Source organism: Chelonia mydas, chromosome 2 (genome assembly GCF_015237465.2).
Source record: "Chelonia mydas isolate rCheMyd1 chromosome 2, rCheMyd1.pri.v2, whole genome shotgun sequence".
Lineage (NCBI taxonomy): Eukaryota > Metazoa > Chordata > Testudines > Cheloniidae > Chelonia > Chelonia mydas.
In genome coordinates, this window is record NC_057850.1 from 252,356,861 (window position 1) to 252,372,288 (window position 15,428).

General features: G+C 42.6%; 1 protein-coding gene across 9 annotated transcripts in view; it reads left to right on the forward strand.

Moving 5' to 3' along the window:
• Nucleotides 1-15,428, forward strand: part of ADCYAP1R1 (ADCYAP receptor type I) — a 172,958-nt gene that overhangs the window by 75,905 nt on the left and 81,625 nt on the right. The gene's annotated exons all lie outside the window — the stretch shown is intronic.

A 15,428-nucleotide genomic window follows, 5' to 3' on the forward strand; every position in this document is an offset into this window, starting at 1 on the left:
CATCTTATAAACAAACTAGGGAAATGAAGCCTAGATGGTGCTATTATAATGTGGGTGCATAACTGGTTGGAAAACCATTCCCAGAGAGTAGTTATCAGTGGTTCACAGTCAAGCTGGAAGGGCATAATGAGTGGGATACTGCAGGGATCAGTCCTGAGTCTGGTTCTGTTCAATATCTTCATCAGTGATTTAGATAATGACATAGAGTACACTTTTAAAATCTGTGGACAATACCAAGCTGGGAGGGGTTGCAAGTGCTTTGGAGGATAGGATTAAAATGTAAAATGATCTGGACAAACTGGAGAAATGGTCTGAAGTGAATAGGATGAAATTCAATAAAGACAAATGCAAAGTACTCCACTGAGGAAGGAATAATCAGTTGCACACATACACAATGGGAAATGACTGCCTAGGAAGGAGTACTCTGGAAAGGGATCTGGGGGTCATAGTGAATCGATAACAGGCTAAATATGAGTCAAGAATGTAACACTGTTGTAAAAAAAGTGAACATCCTTCTGGGATGTATTACCAGGAATCTTGTAAGCAAGACACGAGAAGTAATTCTTCTGCTCTACTCCACGCTGATTAGGCCTCAGCTGGAGTATTGTGTCCAGTTCTGGACGCCGCATTTCAGGAAAGATGTGCACAAATTTTAGAAAGTCCACAGGAGAGCAACAAAAATGACTCAAGGAACATGACAAAAGAACATAAGAATGGCCATACTGGGTCAGACCAAAGGTCCATCAAGCCCAGTATCCTGTCTTCTGACAGTGGCCAATGGCAGGTGCCCAAAGGGAATGAACAGACAGGTTATCATCAAGTGGTCCATGCCCTGTCACCCAATCCCAGCTTCTGGCAAACAGAGGCTAGGGACACCATTCCTGCCCATTCTGGCTAACAGCTATTGATGGACCTATCTTCCATGAATCTATCTAGCTCTCTTTTGAACCCCGTTATAGTATTGGCTTTCACAACACCCTCTGGCAAGGAGTTTTAGAGGTTGACAGTGCGTTGCGTGAAAAAATACTTTCTTGTGTTTGTTTTAAACCTGCTACCTATTAATTTCATTTGGTGGCCCCTTGTTCTTGTATTATGAGAAGGAGTAAATAACACTTCCTTATTTACTTTCTCTATACCACTCATGATTTTATAGACCTCTATCATATCCCCCCCTTAGTCACCACTTTTCCAAGCTGAAAAGTCCCAGTCTTATTAATCTCTCCTCATACGGAAGTTCTTCCATACCCCTAATAATTTTTGTTGCCCTTTTCTGACCCTTTTCCAATTCCAATATATCTTTTTTGAGATGGGGCGACCACATCTGCACACAGTATTCAAGGTGTGGGTGTACCATGGATTTATACAGAGGCAATATGATATTTTCTGTCTTATTATCTATCCCTTTCTTGATGATTCCCAACATTCTGTTTGCTTTTTTGACTAACGCTGCCCATTGAGTGGATGATTTTAGAGGACAATCCACAATGACTCCAAGATCTCTTTCTTGAGTGGTAACAGCTAATTTAGACCCCAAAATTGTGTATGTGTACTTAGGATTATGTTTTCCAATGTGCATTACTTTGCATTTATCAATAGTAAATTTCATCTGCCATTTTGTTGCCCAGTCACCCAGTTTTGTGAGATCCTTTTGTAGCTCTTCGCAATCTGCCTGGGACTTAACTATCTTGAGCAGTTTTATATCATCTGCAAATTTTGCCACCTCACTGTTTACCCCTGTCTCCAGATCATTTATGAATATGTTAAATAGGACTGGGTCCAGTATAGATGCCTGGGGGACACCACTGTTTACCACTCTCCATTCTGAAAACTGACCATTTATTCCTGCCCTTTGTTTCCTATCTTTTAACCAGTTACCAATCCATGAGAGAACCTTCCCTCTTATCCCATGACTGCTTATTTTGCTTAAGAGCCTTTGGTGAGGGACCTTGTCAAAGGCTTTCTGAAAATCTAAATACACTATATCCACTGGATCTCCTTTGTCCGCATGCTTGTTGACCCCCTCAAAGAATTGTAGTAGATTGGTGAGGAATGATTTCCCTTTACAAAAACCATGTTGACTATTTCCCAACAAATTATGTTCATCTGTGTGTCTGACAATTTTGTTCTTTACGATAGTTTCAACCAATTTGCCCTGTACTGAAGTGAGGCTTACTGGCCTGACGTTGCCAGGGTCACCTCTGGAGCCCTTTTTAAAAATTGGCGTCACATTAGTTATCCTCCATGACCTATCAGGAAAGATTGAAAAAACTTGGTTTGTTTAGTCTGGAGAAGAGAAGGCTGAGGGCAGATCTACACTAGAAGTGCTACATCATCCCAGCTTCACCAAAGCATCTGTGCCGCTGTAGCAAGTCTGGTGAAGACTCTCTATGCCTACAGGAGAGTGCTGTCTCATCGGCATGATTACTCTACCTCCGCGAGAGGCAGAAGCTATGCTGGAGGTGTGGACAGCACTTAGGTCGCTGTAACTTGCGTTGCTCGGGGGGTGTCTTTTTCACACCCTTGAGGGACGCAAGTTAGATCAACTTAAGTGATAGTGTAGACCTGCCCTGAGAGGGGACATGAGAACAGTTTTCAAGTACATAAAAGTTGTTATAAGGAAGAGGGTGGAAATTGTTCTCGTTAACCTCTGAGGATAGGACAAGAAGCAATGGGCTTAAATTGCAGCAAAGGAGTTTTCAGCTTGGTATAAGGAAAAACTTCCTAAGTGTCAGGATGATTAAGCACTGGAATAAATTGCCTAGGGAGGTTGTGGAATCTTCATCATTGGAGATTTTTAAGAGCAGGTTAGACAGCACCTGTCAGGAATGGTCTAGTTATTACATAGCCCTGCCTTGAATGCAGGGGACTTGACTAGATGACCTACTGAGGTCCCTTGTGGTCCTACACTACTATGAGTCTAACAGTAAGGGTGGCGGATGTGAGAAAAGGCTTGCAGAAACAGGCCTATGCCCCCAGACCTGCAATAGCTGACTTTCTCTGATGAGAATAATTCACTTTTATTATATTTGAAAAACACCTTCTAAAAACAACACTGCCCAGATTTATTGGTGTCTTACTCTTCTATGTAATTAGATGAAGGAATTGTTCCAGAATCTTTGTCCAAATTTCAGTTTCCCTTTTAAGCTCTCCAAAATGCACCTACTGCCAATTGGTTGGCAGGACTTAAAGGATTCCGGAGCTTTTCTTTGGCAAGATTTTCTTGGCAGGTGAGAATGAGACTGCAGCGCTGAGCATGAGCTCAGAATAAATATCCAGCGGTTGTAAAGAATTTAAACAATGTTAAAAGGATACAAGATTTGTGCCTCTCTCCTGACAGATAACAGCTCCTGTCCTTCAAAAAACTGCATTTCCCATGTGCAAAATAATCTAGCAAATAAATTAAAAACCTAGCCTCTTTATTTTATTGATCAGGTCTACAAGATTAACATGATAAACAAATAAGGGATAAAACACAAGCCTTTCAGCCTACTGAGGAAGGATGCTCTTCTGGTTAATGGTAGATGAAAGACCTGCTAATGGAAGACCTTCTATTAAGGGAGAAGGCTGCTGTTTTATTAATAATTATGTATTAAATCTTGTGTGATGAGAATTTGTTTGACCTTTTGTGTATGTTGTTGTTGTTGTTTTTTGCTTGAGTTTCCCCACCTATGAAATGGGAATAATGACACATCCCTGCTTCACAGAGATGTTGGAAGGAGAAATCTCTAAATAGTACCTGAGTGCTTTGTTGATGGGGAGTCATTATGAAGTTGGAGAACTCAACTCCGTTGAACTTTGATTTGAATAAAATAGGGCCCTGCTCTGAAATAGACGTGGTTTAGGTCTGGCAAAACCCAAACCTGCCATCTTCAGACCGTCTCCAAAGGACACCCTTTTTTATTTCATGTGTCAGTGGACCGCTACAGTATGAAGAAACATAGTGGACGTGATAGTAAGGGCCAGATTCTGATCCCCTTGCTCGTGTTTTGGATGACCTAACTTCAGAAAGGGTATGTCTACACTGCAATGAAATGCGTATGGCTGACTCGTGTCAGCTGACTCAGGCTTATGGGGCTTTTTAGCTGTGTTGAAGACATTTGGGCTTGGGCTGGAGCCCAGGCTCTGGGACCCCATGATGGGGGAGGGACCCAGAACCCAGGCTGCAGCTCGAGCCCAAACGTCTACACCATAATTTTTAGCCGCGCAGCCCAATCCCAAGTCAGCTGATCTGAGCCAGCCGAGACCATGCCGTGGGCCTCTGAGCTCATTGTAGATGTATTCATAAGAGTACAACTCAAGTCAATGGGAGTAAGGGTGGCAGAATATGGACGTAAGGGGGAAGATCCCTGGCTGCTGTAAATTGTCATAGCTCCATTGATTTCAAAGGAGCTATGACAACCTGCACCACCTGGGATCTGCTCCGATGCCTTTAAAGGTAGGGTAATGAAGGGCTTGAGCATTTGGTCTTTGTAAATAAAAATTGCTCTACTTTGGAACCTAGTCATATGTTCATAGTTGCAGACCTACGACTAGATGGATTGATTTGACATTCCTTGACCACTGAAGTTCTGGAAGTACTGGGCAAGCTTCGGGCTCTGACCTCTGAGTCCAACTCATGTTCCTCTAGATTGCTGAAGTCCAACACTGAGGTATCAGATCAGTTACTGGAGAAGATTGTCTCCTTTCAGCAGATCAAGTCCTATCAAGTATAATGAAGTGCTTGTTAGGCCTCACCTCAGTAAAAGGCTCTTGATGTGGAGAAAAACTCTTATCAGAGCTCACTTTGGGGGAGCAGACTGTGAAGAAGATTTTGGTGAGACAGTTCTGTCAATGAGTGGAGCAGTTAAATGTCCTAGATCTCAGTCAATCCAATTTTAGGCCTGGCTATCATACAGGGAGAACACACTGGTGAGTATTCTGCTTCTGGCTGAGTTAAGAGTTTGGAAGTGAACTGGCTGAGACTCAGCCCAGATATGACAGAGCTTGTAGAATGAGGCAGGGGTCATTTCAGGTCCCTCAACACAGACTCACATCTAGGAGGAGGGTGTGCATCACTGGATTAGTGGCTGCTACTGGATAGCCAGGTAGCATCAGTGCCCACCAGTGTTCTTTACCATCTGCCCATGGCAAGATGATTACTTACCATTTTTCTTCTGCATGTGACCTCTCAGTTCTTATCCACACTTTTGTCACATCAAATGTTAGATTCCTACAATGCATTTGACAAAGGACAGTACCTAGAGGCCATGTGGAAACTCAGCTAGTGCAGAAGGTGCTTTAGATATGGGTTTATTTATTGGAAGTGGCCCTTAGTGCAGGTTCACTATATTAATGATACATTGATGCTGTCAAGGTTCTTTCCCCACTCTGAACTCTAGGGTACAGATGTGGGGACCTGCATGAAAAACCCCCTAAGCTTATTTTTACCAGCTTGGGTTAAAACTTCCCCAAGGTACAAATTATTACCTTTTCCCCTTGGACTTTATTGCTGCCACCACCAAGCGTCTAACAAATATATAACAGGGAAAGAGCCCGCTTAGAAACATCTTTCCCCCCAAAATCCTCCCAAACCCTACACCCCCTTTCCTGGGGAAGGCTTGATAAAAATCCTCACCAATTTGCATCGGTGAACACAGACCCAAACCCTTGGATCTTAAGAACAATGAAAAAGCAATCAGGTTCTTAAAAGAAGAATTTTAATTGAAGAAAAAGTAAAAGAATCACCTCTGTAAAATCAGGATAGTAAATACCTTACAGGATAATCAGATTCAAAACATAGAGAATCCCTCTAGGCAAAGTTACAAAAAGACACAAAAACAGGAGTATACATTCCATTCAGCACAGCTTATTTTATCAGCCATTTAAACAAAACAGAATCTAACTCATATCTAACTAGATTGCTTATTAACCCTTTACAGGAGTTCTGACCTGCATTCCTGCTCTGGTCCTGGCAAAGGCAACACACAGACAGAGAGAACCTTTGTTTCTCCCCCACTCCAGCTTTGAAAGTATCTTGTCTCCTCATTGGTCATTTTGGATCAGGTGCCAGCGAGGTTATCCTAGCTTCTTAACCCTTTACAGGTGAAAGGGTTTTTCCTCTGGCTAGGAAGGATTTAAAGGTGTTTACCCTTCCCTTTATATTTATGACAGATGCCTCCCATGAACTTCTGAAAGCCATGCCCTAGATTATTCACATTTTCTCCTTTAACTTTTTTGTTTCTAAGGGACATTGGCATGATGGATATATCTATGCCCTTCAGCCCATTTGCATTTCCTGATTTGGCAGCTCAGTCGTTCATCGGCTCCTGCTTTTTGTCCCTCAAGTCTTAATTCTCCTTTTGTTCATAACTTATTTCCACCTCCTTTCACTATGATGTCCAAAAGAGCATTTAGTTCAGGAATAGATTAATTCTTAATAAACAGTGATAACTTTTTCTTTCAAATGCTCGTATTACTAAAAAACTGAGGGGTATAGAAGGTAAGATATCTGGAATGACCTATGTATTCTGGGCCACCAACCAGTCACCATTCAAATCCATCCAAAAGATTCACATTTTCCCCAGTGCCCACAAGAAGTAAATAAAAAAATGTTGATAAACTGAAGAAAAATGTCCCGGTCATTCTCCTCTGGGCTTCCCATTGTGCCCTGTTGCCTATGGCTGTCTTGTACATGCCATAAGATCTTTGAGGGAGTGACTCTCTGTTTTTTGCTTCTTGCAAGAGGTCAAACAAATTCTCAACATGCAACATGTAATACGTAATTATTAATAAAGCAGCAGTCTTTTCCCTTAATAGAAGATCTTCCATTAGCAAGCCTTTCTTCTACAATGTATTCTGGAATTTATTTGGTGATTTTTTTTTTCTTTTTACTATCCTATGGTTTTAAAAACTGACAAGTGATTTTTTTGGGTACCTGATCTTCAGAAGGGGCCTGATCTTCAGAAAGTGTGGCTCTCCCATCTCTGTAAATCAAGCCCATTTATAGGTGTCTCAATTTGACCACCCAAACTCACTTATTACTTTTAAAAATGTAGGACCCCTGCTCACATACTCATGTATGACTTTGACTACTGAAATAATGTGATTTATATTTCAGTGGGAAGCCCCTAGATCACATTCACCCTACCTATAAAAGGCTTTATTCTTAGGATGCCCTTTAAAAGTTATTGTGCATGGCTGAATTTAGTTTAAATATGCTGGCTCTCAACATTACATTTCCTCTGATATTACTCTTCTGAAGCAACTTGACCTTGAAGGTGATATTTTAAAGCAATGAATGAGGAGATGAGTAAAACCACAGAGCATTGTAGAACAAACTAGGTGGATTTCATCTGTGGTCTTTAATTTAAATGTATTTTTCATTTAAGGAAATAATACGGTTATTGTAACTGGTTAAAAAATATAGGCCAGATATTTGACATCGCTCCAGTGAAGTCAGTAGAGTTATACTGACTTTCACCAGCTGAGAATCTGGGCCTATATTTGCCATGTATCAAAATTTAGAATTTTGAGACAGCAGCTGGAGAAGAGAGAGCACTGAAATGACATGGCTGTTTCCCCGGCCTGTGCTTGTGTGAAGAGTAGGGTTAACACTACCGTGAAAGAGGTCTTTGTCATTGCTGTTCAGCCTGAGTTCTGAGTCCTTTTCTCTCAAGGACCGGTTCAGATATGAAGGGAGTCTTTTGGCTGCCAGGAGTAGCAGAGCAAAAAGAAAGCACATCACTCGGAGAGAGGCTGCATTCAAAGCTAAGCACGGGAAGAAAGCTTGTGTGAGCCCTGGGGGGGGAATTGGAAGGCTTTTGGTGCTGTCTCCTTGGTTTTAATTTCTTCTTTTGACAGAAGACATTGAAAAGATACATTTCCATAGTTTTCAATTTGTCGTGAAGTCTTGCATCTCTAGACACACGTTGTCTCTTTGTTCAGCAGTTTACAAGCCAATTTCATCCTTGGTGTAACCCCCTTGCTGGATTTTACTGGAATTACTGGAATTTTACTGGAAACCAACGTTGAATATGGCCCTAATTGTGTTTGGCCTAATATAGAATTGCCATAATGATGATATTACAGTTGCGTCGAAGGGGCCCAACGGAGATCAGGGCTCTGTTGTTTTAGGCAAGGCACATTCACACCCTCAAGAGCTTTCAGTCTAAACAAAGAAAAGGTGGAAGACAGAAAGTGTTATGAGCTCAGTTTTACAGAGTGGGAACTGAGGCAGAGAGAGATTCTTGGTAGGTCTACACTGTGTGTGATTGCAGCTTGTGTAGAGGTATCTGAGATAGCTTTAATCTAGCTTGCTCAAGTCCTGGAGCAGTTAAGCTATGGGAGCATGGGCTGTACAAATTCCCCCAAGCCCTTGGTTATTATTCAGGCAGCTAGCCTACATTGAAACCCATGCTGCCAGGTCTGCACTGCTTCGCTACTTGCGTAAGCTAGATTAAAGCTCTCTCAGGTATGTCTACACAAGCTGCAAATTGCACCATCTGATTGCTGTGTACCGATATCCCAATTGATCTGCTTGAGGTCATCCTAGGAGGCTTCAACAGAGCTAGGAATGGAGTGCAGATTTTCCAAGACTCACACGGTGCCTTTAACCAGAAGAACATCCTTCTGAATGCAGCATGCACTTCTCTTTGACGTAGGCCATGCCTCTGTTGTTGTAGTTAACGGGGTTTTTTTTTTTGGTTTGTGGTTGATCATCTAGCACTGAGAGCAGTCAGTGTCAAACAAATCCTAATAAACAATCAGGATTCAAGTGTAGGGCCTTTCTGTAAAACCCACGCACTGCAGTGAAATAATACACTTCTCCAAGCTGTTCAAAACCGGGAAGTGGAGATTCTTGGATGCAGCATTGTCATGAATGTTTCAGCCTGTGACTTCCAGAAACAGACGACATTTCTTTTTTAACGTTTCCTTTGTACAATGCACCTCCTGCCTTCTTTCAGTTTCCCAGAAATGCTGGATTAAAAACATGCCCAATTGTTTCTGGGCCCCACAAGGAAGGGGTTTTTTTTGTGTTTGACTTGGCACATGGAGGAGCCATATGGAGTCCCGAACAATCTGCCCCAGATATGCAGCACAAGGCCCCTGAGAACGGGGAGCATTTCGAGAGCTGGATTTTAAAAGAGGCGCTGCCTTTTACATTGGAACGTGAAGCGGCTGTCATAGGCCCTCTCCTGATGGAGGCACTGGGAAGTGCTCACACAAAGGCTACACTAATGAGCCTGATTGTGTAAAATTAAGCTCCAGGCCTGCCGCGTTTTGTGTGAGAGTTCTTGAGTTCAAATCCCAGATGAGTCCCCACTCCTGTGACAGCGGCCGTTTTGGCCAACATAGTGGGAATTGAACTGGAGACTCCAGAACTCAGAGCATGAGCTTGAGCTAAAACGTCAAGCTTCTCTACTGAGGACTATAACAGAATTATATCCTCTATGGACCAGGCACAGAAGGGAGGCCTGTAACACACGCTCACCCTGTGGGCTATGTCCACACTTAGCTTTAAGCCCGTGAGTATTGCCCCTGAAGTCAAGGGAGCTACTCAGTTCTTTAAAGTTAAGCATGCATATAAATCTTTGCTGAATCAGGGCCTTCAGCTGTAAGCTATTCAGGGTAGGGACAGGGACTTTCTCTGTGCTTATATAGCACCTAGCACAATGGATCCCCAGACTCGATTGGACCCTCTCAACGATACTGTAATACAAGTATTCATTAGTAATACGGGGCTGGACGGTATTTTCACAGGATATTATGGTCACTACTGAGTCTATTTGCCTCCAGCCTGATGACTAAGTTAAGAACTAAAGTGATAAAAGAATCAGAGCTGAACACCCATGTTGCAAAAACCAAGGTTTGGGAAAACAGAAGCCTGCTGGCCTGTAGGAGGTGATGGGGTTGTGGGGGGATAAGTAGAGTATGTCTGCTTTTGAGATGCCCTTTACCAGGACAATGCTGGTCATTAGCTGGAAGAATAAGAGGAAACCCGACCTTTACTATATCAATGATGGGACAAGACTTCATCTGGTGTTAATCAGCATAGATTCATTGGCTTCAGTGGAGCTGTGCCAAAGCACACCAGCTGTGGATCTGGCCCTAAATCTTCTACCCAAGAGTTGTTTGACTGGTCGGCTCGACTACCAGACTGCCAGTAGTGAGTGGGTAGTGGTATTTTGCTACTTTTCTATCCCTTCAGGTCTCTGGTCTATATTTCAGCAGGAATCTAGAACATGGCCCTACTGGGTCAGACCAAGGGTCCATCTAGCCCAGTATCCTGTCTTCCGACAGCGGCCAGTGCCAGGTTCACCAGAGGGAATGAACAGAACAGGTCATCATCAAGTGATCCATCCCCTGTCGCCCATTTCCAGCTTCTGGCAAAACAGAGGCTAGGGACACCATCCCTGCCCTATCTGAGTTTATTTTTTAATGTAGTGGATCTACGTAATTCCAGCTGGCACCATTCACCTCTCCCTATGCCCTCGCTGGCCTATGCCATGGTTTGGGAAAGAGATCCCAACCCATCCGGGTTTTGACGTATTTAGGCACCTAATCCTGCCCCTAGTGTCCATACTCACTTTTCTCACTCTGAAGGTCGGATGGAGTATTCCTTCCCTCAGAGGCATCAGCCACCGTTTGTCCCTGTTTCAGTCACCTCATCTGATTATCTTAAATAGAGGCAACACTTATTTGCATAGGGTCAAAAACAAATAGAAACAAACCAATAATGGTAAAGAAACATATATAAGCAGGATCTTAGTAGCATCTGTAAAGCAGCTGTAAAGCTTGTGTCACAGAGTATGAACAGATTACAGAGAGCATCAGTGAACAAAGTTTTTCTCTCTCCCAGCCTTAAGGCTATCAGGGCTTCTCCTGGCTTGGCAGCTTATAGCCTCAGCACGTGTCTAGTCTTAGTGCCGGATCATGAACCCCTTACTCGCACTGGTGAGTAGTTACTCACCCAGGTGGTCCTCTGGAGTTCAGTGGGCTAAATGTGATGGGATTACTGGGGTGAGTGACAGGTCACTAATGCGAGTAAAAGATTCACATAATCTGGCCCTTAGCAATGTGTGGTTCCTCTCTCTGCTGCTACCTTTTTCTTCTTCATTTGTCCCTAGGAATGGGTTACCTAGGGAAGCGGTGGAATCTCCTTCCTTAGAGGTTTTTAAGGTCAGGCTTGACAAAGCCCTGGCTGGGATGATTTAGTTGGGGATTGGTCCTGCTTTGAGCAGGGGGTTGGACTAGATGACCTCCTGAGGTCCCTTCCAACCCTGATATTCTATGATTCTATGATTCTATGATCCCACTCCCTGTGATCTGGCAGCAAAGAGTTTGTCCAGTTCAAATATTCTTTTCACGGCAGGGGGCGGCAGTAGGGTTTACAGGGTACAGTGGAGTAGACACAGGAGGCCTGTGTTCTATTCCTGACTTCAGGGGTTCTGGAACAATTTGTATAGTGGGGGGTGCTGAGAGCCATTAAACCAAACTGTAAACCCTGCATATGATGGAAACCACTTCAAGCCAGGGGATGCAGCAGCACCCCTAGTTCCAGCACCTATGCCTGGCTCTCACTGATCTTCTGTGTCAACTTGAGCCAATCACTTCACCTCTCTCTCCCTTTATTTTCCCTTTATCTGTCTTTGCCCCTGCCTGGTAGCTAAACAGACATTTCTTGCTGTGTGTTTGTACAGTGCCTATATAATGGAGCCTGGACTTCTGTTGAGCTGAGTGCTATCATAATATAAATAATAATGGTAGAGCTTCATTAGCACTGAATTTCAAGCACAGTATTACAACATAGAATCACAGGACTGGAAGGGACCTTGAGAGGTCATCTAGTCCAGCCCCCTGCACCCATGGCAGGACTAAGTATTACAATGCATTTGTCCCCTATTAATTTGTTGCCAAACACATGTGGTTCTCATGTTGTGTATGGTCTCTATTGCTGTTCCAGTATTTGCAAGAATACCAATTAGAAGAGAGAAAAAAGTTTACCCCATTTCCACCAAAGGTGTTTGATTTCGGAGACAAACACAGCAGGTGGTTCACATAAAATCTCGTTAGTCTCTTTGATTGTTTCAGACACCTCCTGGAAGAAAATGTCTCATTACCGTGCATATTTACATAGCCCCTGGTTTTGTATTGGCTGTCATGTAGCACAGCATTATAGAGCATATTATTTAATGCCTTAAGATTTATATGACAAATACAGTTCCTAGTGGGTGAGCAGACAGTGGGCATCCCAGCCTACCAAAACTAACAATGTATAATTTGATCTGGATTTCCATCTTTATCATCCTGATTATATAATTAACCTTTGCAAGTCAATGTCTTTGAGCCTTCTGGAGAATGAGGTTTCTGTTTCTCAATAGCAGACAACAGCATTCTTAGAGGAAAGCCCCCATCTGGCAAATGGACTGACAGAGGTAGACCGTGAAAAGAAAAGGAGGACTTGTGGCACCTTAGAGACTAACAAATTTATTCGAGCATAAGTTTTCGTTAGCTAAAGCTTATGCTCTAATAAATTTGTGTGTCTCTAAGGTGCCGCAAGTCCTCCTTTTCTCTTTATGGATACAGACTGACATGGCTGCTACTCTGAAACAGGTAAATAGGTGGCTTCAATTAGCAATTTCTTCAAACACCCAGAAAAGATTTAGAGGGACGATTTGCAGCAACATTGGAGTATGCTGTGGTCAGCAAATCTGAATAAAGGTTCAGATGCCATTCCAGCATTATTCAGTTATGATCTTATTTTGCTATTTGACACTATTTTAAGTATATTAGGAACAAAAAGAATCCTAACATTGGTAGTGGTCCATTATTAGAGGGCATTAGACTTGTTGCAGTATGATATTTTGGTTTAAAAGGTTAATTTTATATAAATCATGAACTAGTTTAAAAACTGGCTAACTGACAGGCTTCAAAATAGAATTGTAAATGGAATGATCATGGAATAGGTATGCTTCTCAAGGGGTGCCCCAGGGATCGGTTCTTGGACCTCTGCTGTTAAATATTTTTTATCAATGACCTGGAGGAGAACATAAAATCAGAATTAACAAAGTTTGCAGATAACACAATGATTGGGGAAGTGGTAAATAACTAAGAGGACAGTCATCGATACAAAGTGAACTGGATTGCTTGGTAAGCTGGGTGCAAGCAAACAGTATGTGTTTTTAATATGGCCAAATATAAAAGGGTACTGTCACGTTGTCTGGAATGGCACACAACTGTGAGTGCCTACCTCAGGGCAGGCTGTCAGAAAACAAGGCAGACACCCCAAATCGGTGGTATGTTCTATAATTAGAGTTCACTAAGCCAGTAAAAAATGTGAACTCCTGGATCACTGTGCCAGTCTTACCATAGAGTCACAGACAGTCCCCTCGGACTCTCCAGCCTATCTTGCCACCCAGACAAAGTGGAGTTTGTGATTAAAAGGTCACTTATACCAAAAATCACAGCATATCAGGTTGTTCCCAGTCCCAAAAGACCAGTCTCTTACTGCAGATCAATTTGTACTTTATATCTTACACCAAAGAAAATGCTGTCAGCCAATTCTAAAGTAAAATAACCAAAGATTTATTAGCTAAGAAAAGGAAATGAGAGTTATTGAGAGGTTAAAGCAGGTAAAATATATGCACAGGTGAGTCACAGTTGTAATTCCTATTGGTGGCAGAGATGTAATAAACTGCCTGTTTCCTAAAAGTCTTTTCAGGGTACCCAGATTGTCTCTGGAAATCTCTGCTTTGCATCTGGTACACTTCCCTGTACGAGTCCAAACAGTCCAAAGATGAAGGCTCTCTCCTTGAATCCATTCAAATAGCTTCACAGAAAACAAGCTGAAGGTGTCACTACTGACATGGGCTTTTTCCTTTGATGACAGAGAGTGAGGAATGCATTTTGAGTCTTTGACCTCTGATGGTCACCCACGATGACCACTGGCTTTGAAATGAGCACTTTCCTGTTCAAGTTCTTCATTTGCATTCCACAAGGCTTCTTTCTCCTTTGATGGGTTATTTGGTTGCAGGGGTCCACACAATGTAAATGTGTGCTGTTACGTTATAACAGGAAACAGACAAGTGAAAACAAGGCAAGTAACGTACTATTCGTTTTCATTACTTTTAAACACCAAATACACTTTAACAATTACGTTGATCTGTACTGCCACACCAGTGAATTGACCTGGGGTTTCGGCATGAGCTGGCACCTGGTCTGCCAGCATCCCGTGTGCATCCTAGGAACAATGTGCAGGCTATGCTGACAGGATGGGGTCTCTGGCGCAGGAAGCCGTGAGTCTGAAAAAGACTTGGGGGGTGATGGTGGATGATCAGCTGAACTTGAGGTTGCAGTGTGATGCTGTAGCCAAAAGGGCTAATCTTATCCATGGATGTATGAGCAGGGGAATACTGAGTAGGAGTAAGGTGGTGATATTATCTCTGCTGCTGCCAGTGGTGTGACCCCTTCTGGAATACTGTGTCTAGTTCTAATGCCCACAAGTCAAGAAGGATGTTGATAAATTGGAGAGGGTTCAGAGAAGGGCCCCAAGAATGATTTAAAGGGTTGGATAACATGCCGTACCGTGACAGACTCAAGCAGTTTGAGTCTTGATGAAGGGAAGGTTAAGGGGTGACTTGATCACAGTTTATTAGTTTAAAATTTGTTAATGGGCTCTTTGATCTAGCAAGCAAAGATCTAACATGATCCAATGGCTGGAAGTTGAAGCTAGACTAATTCAGGCTGGAAATATGCCACACATAATTGAGGTTGGTTAACAACTGGAGCAACGTACCAAGGGTTGAGGTGGGTTCTCCATCAGTGGCAATTTTAAAATCAAGACTGGGTGTTTTTTCTAAAAGAGCTGCTCTAGTTCAAACAGCAATTAATTCAGGAAAGTCCGATGGCCTGTGCTAAGCAGGAGGTCAGACTGGCCTTAGAATCTATGAATCAGTGTGACCCACACTCTTCAAACATGTGACCCAAACACTCATGAAAACAATCTTTACATACCCAAGTCAGTCATTATGTGTTTTAGGATCTGCCCTTTATTCAGTAAGAAAATATAAGGCCTGATCCCACTACCATTGAAGTCAGTGGAAAAACTCGCTGAGCAAGTCCAGTCCAGTGGACATATTTTCTCAGCTGATGTAAATTGGCATAGCATTTGATGTCAATAGAGCTATCTTTATTTACTCCAGCCAATGATCTGTCCTGTATTATATCTGTACCCAAACGGCAACAATGGCATTCTAAAGAATTGTCTCCTTTCACTGAAGGTCTTTCTTTCACTCACAGTGAGAGAGGGAATTTGTCAGCAGAACCATTCAGACAAGTACAGTGCTCCCTTTAAAATTTGATAAGATTATGTACTCAGATTCAACATCAAATGCAAAGAACCAGAAAGCAATCGTGCGGTAGCAGAGAGGGTTAGATTTTCTGTCCCTTTC